Genomic DNA, 21,528 nt, shown 5'->3' with positions numbered 1-21,528 from the left:
ATTATGTCTAGGATTTCCAAAGGGGTCCTGCACCTCCATTCAAAATTTTTTAGGAGTCCTCAAATGAAAAACAGTTGAAAACTACTGATCTAGGCTGACCTTCTGTAGAACACAAGGCATAGGACTGCCATGAATTAATTCCCATTTGACCTAGAGCAGATCTTTTTGAAATCAAAATTGGATGTCTTTCTAAAATTTGATGGAGAATCTACAACAGTTAGTAATTTTTCCAATGGTTAATTATCCTCACTGTTAAAAATAAACCTTATTTCCATTCTGCGTTTTTCTAGCTTCAACTTCCAGGCACTGGAAATAACTTTAAAGTCATTTCAATTTATTCATCACAGCTATTAAGTGTCAAAGATCAACTGCACTACAGCAAGTGGTAGACTTTATATCTACGCTGTACATGCATAGGATACAAGCTTATTCTTGGGGGCCCACGTATAATGTAGGGTACCGGGAACCACGTATTCTTGTGCTCCACAGAGAAAAGGTTTCCTCCAAGATGCTAAAACCCACAGATTTTTGTCTGAAACATCCTCTTTTCCCAATACATTTAAGAGGATTCAAAGAACCAGTTCCCAAGAAAAATTAAGCCATGTATTTGGGCAGCTCAGTTATCTTTTCTTATACACACTTAAAGTAATACTCCATCCTGAGCCCCTCCACCTGCCTGAGAGGTCAACACTTTTACACCTACCTTGTGGCTCATGATCTGTACAAAGAACTTTGTTCCTGATGTTTTCGTTAAAACAAACAAACAAAAAACGCAAAGAGTTAGATTCTCTCCTGTCTTCACTGCAATTCATACAATTTGAATGCATCGGTCATCTAAAAAAAATCCTTCCCCCCAAGATTATAAGTCTAAATAAGACAGAATTTAAAGGACTGCACAGTCTAGAGACAACCTGAATCTCAGATTTGGTTGCCCATCAGAAAATATGTTTGCTACCCCGCCGGCCCAGCCGGGGAAAGGGAGAGGGGGAGGGATGGGGAAGGGCTACCCGGCCGGGGGGAGGGGGAGGGGGAGGGAGAAGGAGGGGAGGGGGAAGGGCTACCTGGCCGGGGGGAGGGAAGAGGTTACCGGCCCCCGGGGAGGGGAGGTGAACCTGGCGGGAGGCATTACCCAGCAGACTTTGCGCCGAACCGGCGCATGGTCTCAGTGTGAAGGCGGCTCCTGGAGCTCCGGAGCAGGCACCGCGAAGCTCTCGCGTCCCGCGCCGTGAGACCACAGCGAGGCGCTCACCACCCCCGCCTCGGGCACCACAGCGAGGCTCCAACCCCCCTCCCCTCGGGCACCACAGCGAGGCTCCAACCCCCCCTCCCCTCGGGCACCACAGCGAGGCTCCAACCCCCCCTCCCCTCCGGCACCCCAGCGAGGCTCCAACCCCCCTCCCCTCCGGCACCACAGCGAGGCTCCAACCCCCCCCTCCCCTCCGGCACCACAGCGAGGCTGCTCAAGTCAGCCCGCCCGCGGAAGGGGCGGAGTGGGAGGGGCCTGAGCACTCGGCACTCGGCGCAGGGGTTAGCTGGCGCCCCCCAGGGTCGGGCTTGGATTGGAGCAGGCCGTGTTGGGAGGGCGGGGCGAATAGGGGGAGTGCGGCTAAGGGGCCATGGTGCAGGCTGGGACAGCAGTGGTGGCAGGGGATGGAGCGCAGCCTGGATGGTAGAGCAGTGCATGCTGGGAACGTGGGTCAGAGGTGGAGCGGTGCAGGCTGGGACAGCAGCTGAGGGGCAGGAGCAGTGCATGCTGGGAACGTGGGTCAGAGGTGGAGCGGTGCAGGCTGGGACAGCAGCTGAGGGGCAGGAGCAGTGCATGCTGGGAACGTGGGTCAGAGGTGGAGCGGTGCAGGCTGGGACAGCAGCTGAGGGGCAGGAGCAGTGCATGCTGGGAACGTGGGTCAGAGGTGGAGCGGTGCAGGCTGGGACAGCAGCTGAGGGGCAGGAGCAGTGCATGCTGGGAACGTGGGTCAGAGGTGGAGCGGTGCAGGCTGGGACAGCAGCTGAGGGGCAGGAGCAGTGCATGCTGGGAACGTGGGTCAGAGGTGGAGCGGTGCAGGCTGGGACAGCAGCTGAGGGGCAGGAGCAGTGCATGCTGGGAACGTGGGTCAGAGGTGGAGCGGTGCAGGCTGGGACAGCAGCTGAGGGGCAGGAGCAGTGCATGCTGGGAACGTGGGTCAGAGGTGGAGCGGTGCAGGCTGGGACAGCAGCTGAGGGGCAGGAGCAGTGCGTGCTGGGAACGTGGGTCAGAGGTGGAGCGGTGCAGGCTGGGACAGCAGCTGAGGGGCAGGAGCAGTGCATGCTGGGAACGTGGGTCAGAGGTGGAGCGGTGCAGGCTGGGACAGCAGCTGAGGGGCAGGAGCAGTGCATGCTGGGAGCGTGGGTCAGAGGTGGAGCAGTGTATGCTCGGACAGCAGCTGAGGGGCAGGAGCAGTGCATGCTGGGAGCGTGGGTCAGAGGTGGAGCGGTGCAGGCTGGGACAGCAGCTGAGGGGCAGGAGAAGTGCATGTGGGAACGTGGGTCAGAGGTGGAGCGGTGCAGGCTGGGACAGCAGCTGAGGGGCAGGAGCAGTGTGTGCTGGGAGTGCAACTAGAGGGTCTGGGAGCTGTGTATGCTTAGGGTTACCTGCTTTCTGATTGCACAAAACCAATAACCCTGGCCCTGGCCTTCCCCTTCCCCCCCCCCCACTACATTTCCCCTCCCTCGGTGGCTCGCTCTCCCTCAGCCTCCATCACTTTGGCTGGGCTGGGGCAGGGGATTCGGGTATGAGAGGGGGTGAGGGCTCTAACTGGGGGTGCAGACTCTGGGGTGGGGCCAGAAATGAGGGGTTCAGGCAGGAGGGGGCTCTGGGCTGGGGTAGGGAGTTGGAGTGCGGGAGGAGGTGAGGGTTCCAGCTGGAATGCGGGCTCTGGGGTGGGGCTAGGGATGAGGGGTTTGGGGTGTAGGAGGGGGCTCCAGGCTAGGGGGTGGGGGCTGAGGGATTCAGAGTGTGGGAGGAGGCTGTGGGTTCAGGCAAGGGGTTGGGGTGTGGGAGAGAGTGAGGGCTGGGGCTGAAGTCTCTGGGGTGTGGCCGGGGATGAGGGGTTTGTGGTGCAGGAGGGGTTTGTGGTACAGAATCCGAAAAGGGCTACAACTTCCTGAGGGCAACCCTTGCCGGTAATTAGAAGGAAGGGAGAGAAACCAAGAGAATTCCAGGAGAGTTGTGTGACGCTCCCCAGGAGTTCCTAGGGTTACGAGGCACCTTACCATCACGTGCCCTTCGAGTGAGGAAGTCTTGTCTGTGCCTGCTGTGGGTCAGTTCCCTGAAACTACCAGGCTCTGGCAAAACAAACCCTGCCACCCAGGCCTCCTCAGACCTCAGTCTCTTTGTACAGGTTAATGACAGGCACACACCCACCCCCGAGTCTTCTGACCATTCCGTATAGTGTCCAGCCCTTTATCCACTGAACTCCCACAGAATTGTCAGGCCTGCTGTTCCCAATGGAACAGTACACACCAGTTTATTACTTCTACTTTAGACTCTATACTTGATACTTTATTCCTTATACTCTATACTGCAAAACACACAGCACTTAGATGTATTTCTAGTGAAAACAAGAAGCGAGATTATCAAAGAGCAGAGAGTCCAGTGATCGTCAGTAAGAATGCAAGCCAAAAATGGTTACATGTAAAATGCAATCATAACCTGCTCCTAGAAACTAAACTTAACCAACAGGTTAACCTCCTGTCTAAAGATGTTTCTCACCCAAAGTTCTCAACCAAGCCTGAGCGCGACCCCTCTTTCATCAAGCAAACTCGCTGTCCATCTACTTCCTAAGTGAAAGATGTCCCCCAATTATACTAGAGCAAACCTTTGATGTGTACCCCAAAATTGGGTCCCCACCCCCTGTCTACTTCCTGCTACTTTTCTTTCTTTGAAGTTCTCACAGTCCTTCTCAACTGAATGTGAACCCTACATGCTTAATGCACATGTAAACAAACAGATGGATAAACATTTCTTGCCTGAAAGAAAACCATTTTGTCACTTTTCCTGGTGACTAGTCCCAAGACACAGATCCTAAGAATGTAATTTTCAATGCATATACATGACTCTTGACGCAGCATCTGTACATGCGTTTCACAATGATATTGATAACACGGGCTTTTATTTGAGACTCATGGGGCAACCTTTTAGTGAACTAGAATGTACATACCAGGCCCAGACTCTGATGCCTGGCAGGGCAGAGGTCTGGAACTGGCCTGGAACTGGGCCATGGAGTATTTCTAGCATGTTGAGGGTGGGGGGGAGGCTCAGAAACAGAAAGGTTGAGAACCCCTGTTCTACACTTCTCTTTGCTGCTTCATCACCCGTTTCAGTGTTCCCTCCATCGCCCGGACTAGCAAACCTCTACACCAGCTTCTCCAACAGGCTCTCCATTTGCATAGATATCAGGGAAATCCCTGATGAGCCCCCAGCTGTGACAGAGAGGGCTGTTGCACCCCCGCATCCTCCACAAACACAGACCGCGTTGAGACTTTTTTCTGTCTAAGCACCAACATATAGTCTATTTAATCCCACTACCAATACATAGCACCTTTATATTGTATCTCAACTTTCTAAACTCTTCTCCAGAAGTCGGGTGGGGGAGGGGGGGTAAGGTGTTTCCACTCAGAGACCTCACTTTGTCAGGCTCTCCTAGCTTTTTGTCTTTCTGTTTCTCTTAGGGTGACCAGACAGCAAGCGTGAAAAATCAGGACGGGGGTGGGGGTAGGGGAATAGGCACCTGTATAAGATAAAGCCCCAAATATCAGGACATCTGGTCACCCAAGTTTCTTTCTCTGTCTGTTCCCCTCAAAGGGCTCCTGCCCATGTCCTTTTATACAGATTCCCTGTTAATGGAATGATTGGTTCCTTGACTCACTAGCCCCAATCTGACCTCGTAATCAGGTACACCTCTATCCAATTAGTCCTTCTGTGAGAAACCGAATTAGTAGGAATAGTGACCAGAGTGCTGACTCAGGTGCAAATCCTCAGCACTCTGTCACCTCATATCTGGAGATATGACCCCAAAATGTCCATTAGTGATCACCACACTCGATGCCCCCTGTTTTTGGGTCCTGATCATGTATCTTTTCCATATCACTGTACTCTCTTAGTGCCCATACTGCTTGCAGAAAGAGAAAAAGGACTGCACATTTTTGTCCCTAGCAAAACTAGTCCTAGGAGATGTATGAGACTGAAACTTACCTCCCAGCATCAAGTCCTTCCAGGGACACTGGTGTCCAGGATATTGCCAATGGATGAACTGTCAATTGAACAGCAGACCTGAGAAGTAACCGCGGCTTCCTGACTTTCTGTTCAAGCTGTACCTTCCTCCTGATTGCTGCAGATCTGTGCCTCTCTTTCCCCAGGCTTTCTATCAAAGCATTCGAGTCTGTGCTTTTCAAGGGTGGGAATGAGAGACTGGTGAGAGCGCTCAGGAAGCAGAGAACATGGATTCTTCTGGAAAACCCCAAGACTCACCAGGAGGGAGTGTGTCTGCTGGTGAGGTAAGAGATCTAGGAGGCATCATTTTATCCTTGGGAATCAGTAGCCAATGGAGTGGCTGAGAGGGAACCTCCCGTTTATAGCTTTGTGGGCGGGGGTGTCCTGGGTGGAAACACACAGCTCCCACTCCTAGATATCAGAGCTGTATGCTCAGAGCACCTGAGCTTTTTTGAAGTGTGCAATCTAGCCCATGAGCGGTTTCTTTTGTCTTCCAGTCTTCTGCTTAGATCTGGACTCATAACACCTGAGATCATACAGCGCCTCCTCCCCTGGGTGAATTCCCCCACAGAAAACCACCGAGTCACCAGCACAGCTTTCCTTGCCCAGGTAAGACACAGGGCTCTGAAGAGTAGTTTCACCATTAGACTGTTGTCTGCCTTTCTTTTGGGAGTTGTACAGTTCAGTTCATAGGAGTAATTGTCATTTTAGACAGTAGAATAGGTCCTCCTTTATATGGAAACCTCACCAGGAACTTCACGACACCTTTCTGAGTCCTTCTCTCTCTGTGTTTTTTATTGCCGTCATTGCCTATACTAGCTACACAACCACAGGTGCTGGCTGAGAGAGATACGGACAGAGTTTGGATGACTGGACCTCTTCTGCCAAGTCCTAGTGCTGATCCTAACCAACAGCTCCTGATTTTGGTTTCGCTCAGCAGATCTTCTGAATGAACCTAGTGTCCTAATACTACCAACCAAGCAACCCACAACTACATTCACGTCTATCTTAGGTTCTCATTACTCTAGTATCTGAGTACCTCCAAACTCTTTAATGTCTGTATCCCCACAACACCCCTGCGAGGTAGGGAAGCACTATTCTTCCTATTTTACAGGCAGGGAACTGATGCACAGAAGGGCTAAGTGACTTGCCCAAGGTCACACAGGAAGTCTTTGAGGGAGCAGGAAATGGAACCTGGGTCTCCTAAGTCCTAGGCTAGTGTGATACCTGCTGGAGCATCTTCCCTTTCCACAGCCTTCCTCCAACATCTGCATCATATTTCCCACTTACGGTAAGCAACTATCTTTGGGGCTCATCCGATTCTAAGAAAAACAACCTCTCTGTGCCTGTGATGGGCTGTACCTGGGCTTTGAGGCTCCTTACAAGAGGCCCCATGGTCCTACTACACCCTGCCCCAGGAAAAGAGCCCCCAATCTGGGTCTGTCTAGAGAGGCCTCATGAAAGCAGCCAATCCAAGCCCATCAGGCTCGGCTAAAAGGAGCTGAAGGGCCTTAGCAGGTCAGTTCCTGGCAGGAACTGGAGGGGCAAGAAAGGGTGCTGCTCTCTGGCCACAGAAATTCAGGGGACAGCCAGAGTTTGATTCTGGCAGCCTTTACTTAAGCTGGGTTTGCAGGAAGAGAGTCCCGAAGAACTTTAACCCTGAGGTGAGGGTGAAGCTAAAAGTGGCCGGCAGGAAGAAATGACAATGAACTGAAATCAAGCAGTGCCTAGCTCCTGTTTATAGGATCCATGGTTTGGAACCCAGAGTTAGGGGCAGGCCCAGGTTCCCCTACCACCAACAGTGGCATAAGCCCCATGGAGGGGACAATGCTAATGGAGAACTTAAACAAAGGGCAGAATGTAAAGGACCCAGAGTTGGGGCTGGAGACCCTAGTGAGGGCAATGGGACTGTTCTGGACTACCCAAGAAGGGGTTCATTTGGACTTTGGGACTCAGCCAGAGGCCTGAGCCACAGAAGACTCACTGAGGACGGCTGGCAGTATGCACCAGGGGTGAGAAAAGGACTGTGATACCATACCCAGCCACTAAGAGGCTCTCAAGAGGTGAGTGGATCCCTATTCTAGTGCCCAAAAGGAAAGCTCCATGTTTTGTAGACCTTTCTCATTTGTGTGGAATACTAAAGTTACAGTGTATTATGTGCCAAGTATCAGAGGGGTAGCCATATTTGTCTGTATCCTCAAGACTGGGGCTGTAGGAGGACTCCTTGTTGTTTTTAGTGTATGACATGTCTGCTCAAATTCTATTCCCAATCTTACTGATCCTATTGGGGCTAATGGACAGGTTGATTTTCTTTCAGCTAATGAGTGATCCCATGCTCAGGGAGAAGAAGTTCCTTAAGCCAGTCTTACACATCTTGGAAGAAAGGTCACATGATAAGAACAGCATTGTCCGTCAGATGGCTGAAAGAGGCCTGGGAAATTTAGTCTATGGGGCGCCTGAGAAGGTAAGAGAGAATACTGATTAGAATGCAGCATAACTAGAGAAACCAAGGGAAATAGTTGTTCGGAGTTTACAGAGGCTGCACACAATGCACTAGGCCAAATTCTGCTCTCTCACATACCTGAGTAACCTCTTTGCAGTCAATAAAGAGCAAGCTGGATCCTTTGCTAAGCTGGGCATAAGCAAACAATCGGTGCACTTTAATATGACCATGTGTAAATGTCTATATCTAGGAACAAAAAATGCAGGCCATACTTACAGGATGAGAGACTTTATCCCAAGAAGCAATGATGCTGAAAACCACTTGAGTCATGGCAGAAAATTGAACATAAGCTCCCAATGCAAAGTTGTGGCCAAAAGGGCTGAAATGATCCTTGGAGGCATAAAGAGAGGAATCTTGAATAAGAGTAAAGAAGTTCTTTTCCCTCTGAATATGACGCTCATGTGAGCACTGCTGGAATGCTGTGTCCAGATCAGATGTCCACAATTCAAGAAGGATGCTGATAAATTAGAGAGGATTCAGAGAAGAGTCACAAGAATGCTCAAAGGATTGGAAAAGATACCTCTAGTGATAGACTCAAGGAGCTCAATTTATTTAGCTTTACAAAGAGAAGGTTAAGGAGTGACTTGAGGACAGTCTATAATTACTCACATGGGGAACACATTTTGAGAATGGGTTCTTCCCATTAGCAAACAAAGGTATAAGAAGATTCAATGGGGGAAAATGAAGCTAGACTAATTCAGACTGGTAATAAGGCATTGATTTGTAATGGTAATTTTAATTAACCATTGGAACAATTTACCAAGGGTTGTAGTGGATTCTCTGTCACTAGCAATTTTAAAATCAAGATTGGATGTTTTTCTAAAAGATACACTCTAGTTCCAACAGAGACTATTTTAGGGAAGTTCTATGTTATGCAGGAGGTCAGATCGGATAATCACAATGGTTCCTTTTGGCCTTGGAATCTAAGTAACTAGGAATCTAATAATAGGATGACACAGGTGTATTATGGCACCAGGTTTGGCTCATTGTAGCTCGAACCTGGTCTGAAATATAGCTATAGGTCTCCAGGGGGTGGGAGGGGGAGATGAAATTCCCACAGCTTCATAACTGCTAAAGAAAACGTATTAGAAGTGTAATCAGTGATAAGTGTTCTTTAATGTCGTATGTTTGTACAGGTGAAAAAGCACAAGAAGTTTCTTATGGTCATACTGATCAGGGCCTTAAATGACCCTTTCAGTTCTGAAGTCATTGGCGAGAGCATGAAAGCAGTGGCCAAAGTCCTGAAGGAGCTGAAAGAGAAGGACATAGGTTCTTCCTTCAGAGACCTCACCCAACAGATCCGGACCTACTTTGACAACATATGTGACCAGAACTCTCCAGCCCCACTTCAACCGATCTTGATTAGACTCCGTTTACTCCCTGGGCATTGCTCATGTCAGAGTGAAGAGATGTTTCGGCCCCAAGAAAGAGAGGTGTTTTATGGAGGAGAAGAACATTAGGAGGATGGGGATGACATCCCTGCTCCCACAGTCTCCCCCTTCTGTTCTTCTTTCTTGCCACTGAGAACCTCAAAGAAAGTCTGAATACTAGACTGGGTAGCTAGATAACCATGAAAAGGGGGTTCCAAGGTACAATAGAGAGTGTTGGGCCTGCTCTATACCATTTTTATGTGAGAGGGTTGGAATGATGATTCTGTTTTGCAGAGAATTTTGAGATTTCAAATTTTGGTTTTGTTCCTATTTGTGGGACTCCCTCTCCCCAAACTTCAAAACTCTTTGTGAAACAGAATTACTATTCTCAACCGAGCTCTGTTGAAAGCCTTGGGCCCATGCAGTCTGCTCTCAGACTATCCCGGGGCTGGGAACCCAGGAAACTGTGGGAGCTAGAGGTGCCAGGGAGTTGCAAATTTGAGAGCCAGAGTCCCAGAAGCTGGGGGCCTGGAAGCCCACGATCCCAGTCAGCCTACTAGATCGGCTGCCAAGGAGCTGGATGAGTGCACTGGCAAGACAGCAGGCAGGTTTCTAAGGACCCCTGCCTGACTTCTGGAGGAATTTCATCAAAATGGAACTGTCGCTAAAATAGCTTGATGAATCAGCAAATTCAAATAAAAAATTGGTTCATGAAAGTGTTTCCGACTAGCTGTAGTTGGAATCCCTCGACTTTAGCGTAGAAGAGATGGCTGTGCGAGGTACGTGATGTGATTGCCCCTTAGTTACTAACTTGTGGGGCTTTCCTGGCTGTAGGAGGATGATGCTCTTTGTTTATTGGCCTTTGTCCTATTTGGCATCCTGGCCTGCCTGACAAAAAGAAAATGGAAGGCCTATTTCGCCGACCAGGTTAGACAGAGCTGGGTCACACTTCTGCTGCACCTGCAACACCCGAACCCCAGGGTTTCAATGGTAAGACCGAGAGTGACTTATTGATTAAGCCAAAGGAATCTTCCTCCCAATGCCAGGGGAGCTCTGCTATTCCTGCCTGCTGTGGAGGCCCAAATTCTCCCCTCAGTTCATTGCCCTTCTGCTGAGTGAGTTCCCGCCAGGTTGGTCCATGGCTGCCTCACCAGAATCCAGGATAGGTCATGGGTCTGAGCCCAACAGCTCTCTATTCCTGTCTGTCTCTGCACCCCAGGCCCCTGCCTCCCCAGAACAGAAGAGAGACCTGGTGAAGCAGCTTTCATAGGTAGATCTGTTCCAAAAAGACATTGATGCTACCTCCAGGTTGCAGTGGAAGCTCTCCCCTCTATTAGTCATTCCTGCATGTTTTCTGCCAATTACATCCAGATGAATCCCTTTTTATCCTGAAATAGATGAGCAGTCAAGCAGATGAGTTCCCTTTGAATGACCAAAGCACTCAGTAGGGAACAATTAAATGGTGTGACACTCTGTTTTTCAGGAATGCAGAGCTACGTTTCACCTCAGTGTCCCGTTTTTGGGACTGAAGAGGCTCCAAACTGCAATTAATGAACACCTTTGATGGCACAGCCGAGCTGAAGCCTGAAGAGCTCCAGGTGGACATTTGCAGACACCTTGTGAGTGAGCTGTTGAAGTGTCTGAGATTCTTGACTGGAGTGGCGTGTGGTGGTGTAGAAGTGTGGGGGGATGTGTGATGGGTAATGGAAATAATGGTCAGAGTGGGATATATGACTGAGGGTGACGGGAAATGTAAATCTGCCACAGATCCCCATTTTTCCCACGTCCACCCAGTCACCTGTTCTTTCTCTGATTTACCTGTGGCTTGTAAAAGCATGTGCTGGCAGTCAAAGGGCACTTCTAGCCAGAGAGAGCTCATGTGTCCCTGATTTCCTCTAGGCCAAAGAGAATGCCGAGCTGCTGGAGAACTTGTACAAAAGCACCATCACGTACTTCTGTAGCAGCTGGGAAGAGATGCGGGCAGTTGCAGCCAAGTTAGCTGGTGAGAGATGATGCCCAGTGTCCCTTTTGGTATTCCCATTGAGGGGGAGAGAAAAAAATCCCACTGTGCAGCACTGAGCTGCCATTAATCTCTCTGTGCCTCAGCTTCCCATACATAAATGGGGATGTTAATATCCCTACCTCTCCAGTGTGGTGGTTGGAGGAAATCATGACTTGCTATAAAGTGCTTCGGGATTGTTGCGGGGAAAGCATGGTGCAGTCATTTAGTAGTAGAGGATGGGACACTGTCATGTAGGGCATGTTTACACTTGGAGCTGGGGGTAAAATTCCCAGCTTGATGACACATACCCGCACTAGCCCTGAGTGCTAAAAATAGAGAGTAGCTGCGATGGCAGGAGCAACAGGAGGTTTAACCACCCCAAGTATGGAACCGTCCAAACCCCAAAGTCAATTCTCAAGGTGGCTAGCTCCTCCCACTGCTTGTGCTGCTTTAGCTACATTCTAATTTTAGCATGCGAGCGCTGTCCGAGCTAGTGTGGGCCTGTCCCATTGAACTGGGAGTGATCCCCCTAGCTCAAAGTGCAGACCCACCCACAATGTTGCTCAGTGCTCTTCACTACTACTTCATCATTAGGAGGCATGCAGCCCACCTGCCCGCAGCGCCTGCTGTTTCAGGTTCCTGGCCACACCACTTGTCAAGGAAGCAAAAGGTTCCTCGTCTTTGGCCCTGTGCCCTCTACTCCCGAGAATACCCATGTGAGACAGGCAGGCATTGTGGCCTAAGTCTCATCTATCAGTCACCTTGTGGGATCCCTGCTTAGAACTCACTTATTCCTGGCCCCAGTCCTTTGCTCAGACCACTAGACCAAGACACTAGCTTAGTATGTCTCCAATACTGACAGCAGTGGCAAGAGGAACACAGACTCTTTAAAGCAAATGGGTTTTGTGTAAACATTCTTAAAAAAAAAAAGTCTTTCTCATTCTCTTCAGTGTGGACTCTAAACTGCTCTAGCATCCTCTTGCCCACAGCTCACCCTTAGGCCCACAGTAGGAGAGGCCAAAGACCTGTCTAGGTGCTGCTAATATCACTTTGCACTCAACAAGGGAAGGTTTTATTGTTGTTGTTTGTTTTCCATTGCGTATTTAGGCATCATCCTGGAACACACAGACAGGCAGCGTATGAAATGGCTGGACCTGGACCATCTGCTGATGTGTAAGTAATAAATACAGCTGAAGTTCTGCTCATCCGTGAGTTCTAAAGGAATTTAGCTGACAAGCAGCTGTAACCGATACCACTAGTGCAAAGTGCATCAGCCACACGTCAAAGGACAAATTCACTCTTGCCCAGTAGAAAGTCAGCTTTAATTTCCCCTGAAGGAGGAAGCTGCAGAGGGTGTGATGCTCTTGAACTCCTCCCCATGAAGCCAGGCAGGACTCTGGGGAAGTCTCCTTTCTGTGAGCAGCCTGTCTTCAGGACACAAAGCTCACACAGCTTCCGCCTTTCTGGGTCTGACCTCGAAGCATTCAGCATCCTCTTCCCCTCCGTGCGCTTCCCACAGCAAGTCCGCCTAGGCGGGGTCTTGGGGAAGCCAGAGGGTCTTACACCCCAACTCCGCAGTCAGACGGGACTCCCAGCTAGCCAGTAAAACAGAGGTTTATTAGACGACAGGAACAGGGTCTAAGACAGAGCTTGCAGGTGCAGAGAACAGGACCCCTCAGCTGGGTCCATTTTGGGGGGCAGTGAGCCAGACAACCACATCTGCCCTTCACTCCTCGTCCCCAGCCAGCCCTGTCACGGAGTCCCTGGGCGATGCTCTGCAACTGCTCCCCATGAAGCCAGGCAGGACTCTGGGACAGTCGCCGTTCTGTGAGCAGCCTGTCTTCAGGACACACAGCTCACACAGCTTCCACCTTCCTGGGTCTGACCTCAGAGGATTGAGCATCCTCTGCCCCTCCGTGCGCTTCCCACAGCCAGTCCGCCTAGGCGGGGTCTTGGGGAAGCCAGAGGGTCCTGCACCCCAACTCCGCAGTCAGACGGGACTCTCAGCCAGCCAGTAAAACAGAGGTTTATTAGACGACAGGAACAGGGTGTAAGACAGAACTTGCAGGTGCAGAGAACGGGACCCCTCAACCAGGTCCATTTTGGGGGGCAGTGAGCCAGACAACCACGTCTGCCCTTCACTCCATGTCTCCAGCCAGCCCCAAACTGAAACTCCCTCCAGCCCCTCCTCCTCTGGGCCTTGTCCCTTTCCCGGGCCAGGAGGTCACCGGATTCCTTTGTTCTCAGACCCTTTAACTCTCACCTTGCAGGGGGGAAGGGCCCAGGCCATCAGTTGCCAGGAAACAGGGTGTTGGCCATTCTCTGTGTCCAGCCCCCTGCACACACCTGCCCTCTAGGGCTCTGCAATGATCATACACCCTTACCCCACCACCTAGATACTTAAGAACTGCATAGGGGAAACTGAGGCACCCCCACACTATTCAGAGGAACCATTAAGAACAGTCCCATTTCGTCACACCCCCTGCATGGAGTTCTGTCCTCCACAGCAGCCTGCCGAACCCAGCTGGGGCTGGGGCAAATGAAACCCAGGAACTGACAGTGGCCCTTGGAGGTGGGGATTCCCGAAGGGGCTGTTTCAAAGGCATCGGCCGATGGAGGGAGTGCCCACTTGTCCCGGCCATTTTACTAGTGCTCTGGGTGCTGACCTTGGGCCGATCTGTGTTGGAGCCACAGCCATGAACCAGCATGGAGCCTTCACTGGGCCTGCTGCCTGCCTGCCTTTCTTTGTTCCTGTGATGCTCCATTAGCCCCAGGACACCTTCCCCTGCAGTGGTTAAATGGGGAATATCTGGATGTCTTTCCCAAGCCCCCATCCCCTTCCCCTACTAGAGGCACGTCGCCAGAAGTGGTGGAGGGCACAGACCCCTGCTGCTCCACAGCCTTGTCCAGCAGCCTTCACGGTCCCTTCCTGCTGCAGCTGGTCCAGGAATGGGGTCAATGGGTTCCACGAAACCTCTTCCTGGGCTCTGCGTCAGGCAGAAGCAGATAGAGTGAGGCCAGAAGGCTCCTTGCTGCTCCTTGCTCTGGTTCTGCATCACCAACAGGAGCTGCTGGTTCCTTGGACTCCCTCCACACAGCAGCTGGGCTTGCTTAGCATCCAGCACACTACAGGCTTCCCGCTCAGGGTGGTCCAGGTGGGACAGCTGGGGATGGGGGATCTAGCTTGGATCAAATCAAAACCAATATGAACCTATGGCCAGACCCCAGGGCTGTTCTGGAGAGCCTCTGGTAAGAGTTTTTGAGTCTGCTTCTCCTTTCTGGGCTTCCTTCCAGGGCCAAACACTGCAGGGGCCAAGGGATGCTCTTCTCAGAGATGCCAACACTAGACGGGCCATTCGGATCATCTAGTCTGGCCTCCTGCACTGCACAGGCCAAAGAGCCTCCCCCAGGGATTCCTGCATCCGGCCCAGGGACTTGTGGGAAATTAGAGCAGATGTTGGAGGAAGATCCAGTCTTGGTGCCAAGACTCAAAGTGGAGAGTCTGGGGAAGTTGGTCTCCTGGTTGGTTCCCCTGGATGTGAAACACGTGGGCTTTATTCCCAGTTTGGACCTGTCAAGATTCAGCTTCCAGCCATCAGATCTTGCTCTGCCTTTGACTGCTCGATTAGAGCGCGCTCTGCTCCCAGAAATCTGCCCCCACACAGGTGCTTTTATACCAGTCACTTCTTCACCACCTCTTGGGCAAAGTGCTTCAGTCTCTGCCATCAGGCTGGTTTTCCAGGCCTCAGATCATTCTTGTAGCTCTTTTCTGAACCTTCTCCAATTTTCCAACCTCCTTCTTACAGTGTGGACCCCAGGCTTGCACGCAGAATTCCAGGCGCTTCTTCCTTGGATCCTTCTAGGAAGAAGCAGCAGTGTGACGAGAGCCGGATCTGGTGAGGCATGCAGCCCAGCTTCCAGACCAAAGGGGAAAACCCACGATAAATCCACACAGCAATTCAACACCTGCGGCTGGCCCGGCTCGGCGGACTCGGGCTTGTGCTGCGGGGCTAAAAATTCCTACGCAGACATTCAGGCTGAGCTTGGAGCCCGTGGTCTGTGACCTTGCGAGGAGGGAGGGACCCAGAGCTGGGCTCCAGCATGAGCCCGATCTTCTGCATGGCAACTTTTAGCCCTGCAGCCCTAGCCCGAGTCAGCCGAGCCGGCCGGCTGCAGCTGTGCCCAGGTCTGTTATTCCAGTGACAGACTCTGCAGGCTAGATTCACAAAGGGATTTAGGTGCCCAACTGCCACTTTATGCACCTAAACTGCAGAATCGGGCCCCACTGGGATTCACAAAGGCCCCGGTCAGCTGCGGCTGAGCATGGGAGGTGGCTAAACTCACTCAGCACCCACCTTTCTGCAGTTAGAGTTCCCAAAGTGCCCATGTGCTGCCGCTGGGCACATGCCCTGCAGCCTCACGCTCTGCAGGGCCCCTCTGGCACGTGGGGCTCAGAGCTCACCTGCTGGATCGGGCCCCTGCAGAGAAGCCTAACGCCAGGCGAGGGCTCACAGCTGAGAACGCCAAGCAGAAAGAGGCACCTCCCTGCAGCCAGGATTTAGGCACCTGGCCCGGGAGAGGGGCAGGACTTAACGCACACCCCTTGGCTCAGCACCCCACATAAGGGACCTTAGTGAGGCGCTGCCCAGCCTGCTGGCTTTTGGGATTCCCATTCAGAGGCCCGTCATTGCACAGGGAGCCTAGATGCCAAATTCCAGCTTTGTGAATCCCAATGATTTGCTAGGCGCTGTGACGCTGACCATCACCCTCTGGGGATGCAGCCCTGGGGTAGCAACCCCAGCCGCGGCAAGTGCGGAGCCATGGACCTTCAGCAGCAGTGCACAGACCGTGGCCACTTCAGTTAAGCAAGTGACTCCATGGAGCTGCGGCACTAGTAGACTGGTGTCCTCTATGTGGATGAGCCACAAGGAGGAGCTGTGACATGCTGCGCTTCACGTGTGCCACTCGCTGCTCAGAGACTGGCTGCATCGTCTCTTTGGGTTTGAACTGAGGGTGAGATCCACAAAGGGACTCCAGCATTGCAGACCCTGATGCCGAGGCGCCTGGTGCCCAGTGGAACCCTCACCCCACGCTAGGCAGGCAGAGGGAGGAGAGTTAGGTGCCTAAGAAAATGACTCACAGAAGCCAGCTGTCATAAATATAAAGGGAAGGGTAAACACCTTTAAAATCCCTCCTGGCCAGAGGAAAAACCCTTTCATCTGTAAAGGGTTAAGAAGCTAGGATAACCTCGCTGGCACCTGACCAAAATGACCAATGGGGAGACAAGATACTTTCAAAGCTGGAGTGGAGGAGAAACAAAGGGTCTGGGTCTATCTGTGTGATGCTTTTGCTGGGGACAGAACAGGACTGGAATCTTAGAATTTAGTAAGTAATCTAGCTAGAGATGTGTTAGATTATGATTTCTTTAAATGGTTGAGAAAATAAACTGTGCTGAATGGAATGGATATTTCTGTTTTTGTGTCTCTTTATTACTTAAGGTTTTGCCTAGAGGGATTCTCTATGTTTTGAATCTAATTACCCTATAAGGTATTTACCATCCTGATTTTACAGAGGTGATTCTTTTTTACTTCTGTTAAAAGTCTTCTTGTAAGAAAACTGAATGCTTTTTCATTGTTCTAAGATCCAAGGGTTTGGGTCTCTGGTCACCTATGCAAATTGGTGAGGATTTTTACCAAACCTTCCCCAGGAAGTGGGGTGCAAGGGTTGAGAGGATTTTGTCTTGGTGGGAGCCAGGGCTGTGACACGTCCTGATCCTTTGAGCTCCGTCGTCGTGGTCTCCCCATTTGGAGTCTCTGCTCCCAGAAGCACTCTGCAGCCATCTGTTCCCCTGGTCTCCAGCCAGGCTGCATGCCCATGCCCAGCCTGCCTCAGCTAAACTGTGAACGGCCCAGTCCTTGGGGCTCTGTTGTCTCTTTGGGCTCCTACACCACAGGGGCAGGTGTGACAAAATGGGAATTTTTTGTAATATTTTGGAATTCCACTAGCCTCAGTTTCCCCTATATTTTGCATGGCTACCCAGCGAGGGAAAAGGATTTTTTGCTCTCAGGGCAGACTGAGAGATATGAGAGGGAGGAGGGGAAGGAGTGTGTGTGTGTGTCCTTGCTGTCTGAGCAGATTGAAGTGGTCATTAGACAGGACTGGCTGAGGCCGACCCATATCAGTGGAAAACCCCGGTCACCAGGACATGGACAACTGGCAACCAGTGCCCCACCGCCTGTCAGCAGGGAAGCTGAGCAGAGACCCTGGCTCGAGACCAAAGGACTGGGTGGTGGGAGGTAGGGGGAAAAGAGTGCGCTTCTGGAGGAGGCTGGGAGCTCTCACTGCTTGGCCCAAAGAAGGGAGTCAGAGACAGCTGGCATGGCATTGCTCTGGGCTGGCAGGAACTGCCTGTGCTTTAAGGCTCATGGTGAAGCGAGCACTTCCCATGCTGGGTTCCAGCTCCCGAAACAACCCGCCTGGGTGAGTGTCTCTGGTGCATTGGTCCCTACGGAGTGGACTCTGCCAGGAATCTCTCCGTTGGACTTGCTGAGCAGAGCTCAGGGGGTGAAGCCGGAGTGCTGCCGGCACCGCAGCAGTTCGGCCTCAGGGGGCGGTGCGGCTCCGTGGCCTGCCCTGGAGGAACCTTGGCAGCAGAGGTGATACGTGGGGGTATCATGCCATACGCCCTGTGGGCTGCAGCACGGCCTCCCAGTCACTCACTGTGCCTTCTTCAGTGCCATGCAGGGCCACTTCCCAGCTCAGAACCAGCTCAACAAGTTGCAGTGGGGGAGGTTTAGGTTGGATATTAGGAAAAACTTTTTTACTAGGAGGGTGGTGAAACACTGGAATGCGTTGCCTAGGGAGGTGGTGGAATCTCCTTCCTTAGAAGTTTTTAAGGTCAGGCTTGACAAAGCCCTGGCTGGGATGATTTAATCGGGGATGGGTCCTGCTTTTGAGCAGGGGGTTGGACTAGATGACCTCCTGAGGTCCCTTCCAACCCTGATATTCTAAGATTCTATGACTCCTGCCCGCCCCCCGCCCACCCTCCTCTGCCAGCCCCACCTTTGGCCGCAGGCTCCCGGTCCTGCCTGGCCTTTGGCCGCGGGATGCAGCTCCCCATGCTCTATTCCTGGCTCCGGGGTGGACTCCGCGAGGTTGGACACTGGTGCTGGTGCAGCCCCGGCGCACACACGTGCCCACACAGCTGCAGGAGGTTAAATGGCCAAGGCTTCCCCCTCTCTCTATGGGGGATCCCCACTTCACTCCCAGCAGGGCGCTGTGGCTTGCGATGTGCTTGGAGCCCCTCAGGGCCACAGTGATGGAGCAGGGCAAGCTGCTTGAGGGAGACACGCCCTGGGGGCCAGCCTCGGAGACCATCCCCGCTGCCCTGAGCCCTCCCGGATTTCTGCCGGGCAGAGGCAACGCCTTTCTGTAGCTCGGGCCGGGGCACAAATTAAAGGTCTGGTGTGAACCCTGGTAGAAATTGGGGGGTGGGCACATGACTGCACGTCCCCCCACATCTCCCCTGGGGTCTCCACATTGAAGGGGTTCCTCCAAGAGAGTGGTCCAAAGCTGGGGGCCTAGCACTGATCCTGTGACTCCCTGACAGTAGGATCGGTTCAGTTCATGTGAATTCTGGTCTCCAGGCAGGTGGCTTCTTGAGTCAGACACTTTGTGCCTTCTCTTTCCCACTCGCTGCACAGCAGGACAAAGCTCACAGGGAAACTGAGGCACATATTGCCTCATATTGCCTCATATTGCCTCATAAATATTGCCTGAATTTCCACGTCCACACAAGTGCTCCACAGGGTGAGGGCTACTCTCGCCTGCCCTGTTCAGGCCCCCAGAGCATGACCCACCTGCGGCCTGTCTGGAAGCCTGGTCTGGAACATGCCTCTTCCCATAGGTGCTGGGTGTCATGATTGGCACTGGTGTTTCCATGTTGTTCATCGCCACCTTGACCCTGGTGCTGGTCCCTAGGCTGCGCCACAAGAGTAAGTGCCCATCCCTGCAGGGAGCAAATCTGATCCCTTTCGCAGCCATGGCTCAGGCACACTGCTGCCCATCAGGCCATCTTGGGCTTAGTGTCTGCATGCCTGTATAGCTAGAGCAGGGGGCTGGCAAGCAGGACTCCTGGGTTCTCTCCTACTGACTCACTGCCCTGTGCCTCAGTTTCCCAACATACAAAGGGATTGTGAGGGGTATCCAGGGACTGGTTGGAAAGGGCATAAAGCTCCTGGGGTTCTTTGCGGGCAGCCCAACTTCCTGGGGCTGGAGTGGGGAGCGGGGGCAGGCAGGACTCTGCCATCTGTACCCCCAAGGCCTCTCCCTGGGCTGGGAGGTGGGTTGGGATGGGGAGTGCAAGCAGGGAGTCAGATTGGTGGGGAAGGGGGCAGGCTCCAACCCTTGCTGGGGTGGGGCCCTGGGTTCCCTGCCCTGGTAACCTTTCATGTCTCCCTCTCTCTCAGAGGTTCAGGCTCAGGAGATGCCCAAGTATCAATTCCGCAAGCGGGACAAAGTGCAGTTCTAAGGGCACAAGATCATGCGCAAGGTATGGGGCTGGGGCAGAGCACAATGCGCTGGCCCAGGCTGGGGAGTCAGTGGGTGCTGGCAGTAAAAGCGTTGATGGCTCTGCCAGCTCTGGTGTAGTGCTCCAATCCCTGTCCCCTCCCTGCCCAGCTGAAGGGCGTCTCTGGGGGTAGTTCAATTTCACAATTAGACACTGGTGTTGGACAGGGTGGTGGCTCCCGGCCAGTACAGCCAGGGCCTCCAAGCTGCAGAGATTGTTCTGCCACAGGGTGTTGAGTCCTGGCCTTGGCCTGTGCCCCATGGCACCTCCCCCAACCCATGCTCCTCTCCTCCCACTGCAGCTGAGGAGTAAGAGCTCTGGCAGGTGAATCATTGCAGGTGGGCCTGGTCTCCCGGTCATCTTCCCTGTCACAGAGCCACAGGGTTTAGCCTATGCCCCCCGTAACCAGTCCTTTGGGAGTGACCCCTTCAGTGTGATGGGTCCCAAGGACCACACAATTACACAGTGTAGGTCCAAAACGTGGTCCTTGGGTGCCAGCCCTGCCTGTCTCTCTGCAGCAAATTTGGCTGAGTCAATGTGACGGGTTGGATCACAGAAACCCCCTTGGGGTTGCCAACTGATGTGCCAAGACTACTTCTGCCCCTGCTTTCCTGCCCTGGCAGCTTGGGACTTCAGTGCCCTACCCGGTTTGAGCCAGACCCACTAGCCTGCTGCAAACCCAGACCCAGCTCTGAACCACGTCCCCTAACTGCTGTAGGCTCAATTGAAAACAGGTTAGGAAGTGTTCCTGTCTTTAACACTCAGATGCTTACCTCCCAAAGGGGTCCAAACCCCAAAATAAATCCGTTTTACCCTGTATAAAACTTATACAGGGTAAACTCAGAAATTGTTCGCCCTCTATGACACTGATAGAGAGATATACACAGCTGTTTCCCCCCTCCTCCTCCCACCAGGTACTAATACATACTCCGGGTTAATTAATAAGTAAAATGTGATTTTATTAATTACAGAAAGTAGGATTTAAGTGGTTCCAAGTAGTAACAGACAGAACAAAGTGAATTACCAAGTAAAATAAAATAAAACCCGCAAATCTATCTGTAATACAGCAATACAACTGAATACAGATAAAATCTCACCCTCAGAGATGTTTCAATAAGTTTCTTTCACAGACTGGACGCCTTCCTAGTCTGGGCACAATTCTTTCCCCTGGAACAGCCCTTGTTCCAGCTCAGGTGGTGGCTAGGGGATTTCTCATGATTGCAGCCCCCTTTGTTCTGTTCCACCCACTTATATGGCTTTGGCACAAGGCGGGAATCTTTTGTCTCTCTGGGTCCCCACCCGCCCCCACCTTCTAAGTGGAAAAGCACCAAGTTTAAGATGGATTCCAGTAGCAGGTGACATGGTCACATTTCCTGTGAGACTCCAAACCTTCATTCCTCCCAGCCTGACTCACAGAAAGGCCGTCCTGCAAACAGAGCCATCCACAGTCAACTGTCCTGGCTGATGAGAGCCATCAAGATTCCAAACCACCATTAACGGCTCACTCTTCGCATAATTACTATAGGCCCTCAGAGTTAGATTTCATATTTCTAGTTTCAGATACAAGAGTGATACATTTATGCAAATAGGATGCCCACACTCGGTAGATTGTAAGCTTTGTAATGATACCTTACAAGAGACCTTTTCCATGAAGCATATTCCAGTTACATTATATTCCTACTCATTAGCATATTTTCATAAAATCATGGATAGTGCAACGTCCCAGCCAGACTCCTGCGGGAGGCCTGTGCTGTGCCCTTCGGGGCACTGTGCTCAGTGAGGCAGGAGCCTGTTCAAGCCAGGGGACAGTTTATTACTCGGCTCAAGGGCTCTGAG

General features: G+C 52.0%; 2 protein-coding genes across 4 annotated transcripts in view; one reads left to right on the top strand and one right to left on the bottom strand.

The window, feature by feature from the left end:
* Nucleotides 1-5,286, bottom strand: part of LOC125629864 (gametocyte-specific factor 1-like) — a 33,779-nt gene extending 28,493 nt beyond the window's left edge. Inside the window, exons 1-2 of one of the 3 annotated variants that reach the window (XM_075121532.1) lie at nucleotides 1,130-1,270; nucleotides 704-738 (exon numbers count right to left, since the gene is read on the bottom strand). The gene's annotated coding sequence lies outside the window, so the exon portion shown is untranslated. Of the gene's footprint in view, nucleotides 1-703; nucleotides 739-1,129; nucleotides 1,279-5,230 lie in introns of those variants that run through there. The other 2 variants (XM_075121533.1, XM_075121531.1) reach the window with 2 other exon arrangements.
* Nucleotides 1-21,528, top strand: part of LOC125628911 (gametocyte-specific factor 1-like) — a 328,021-nt gene that overhangs the window by 120,613 nt on the left and 185,880 nt on the right. The gene's annotated exons all lie outside the window — the stretch shown is intronic.

The sequence above is a fragment of the Caretta caretta genome, chromosome 20 (assembly GCF_965140235.1).
Source record: "Caretta caretta isolate rCarCar2 chromosome 20, rCarCar1.hap1, whole genome shotgun sequence".
Lineage (NCBI taxonomy): Eukaryota > Metazoa > Chordata > Testudines > Cheloniidae > Caretta > Caretta caretta.
This window is presented reverse-complemented; position numbering and strand designations above follow the sequence as displayed.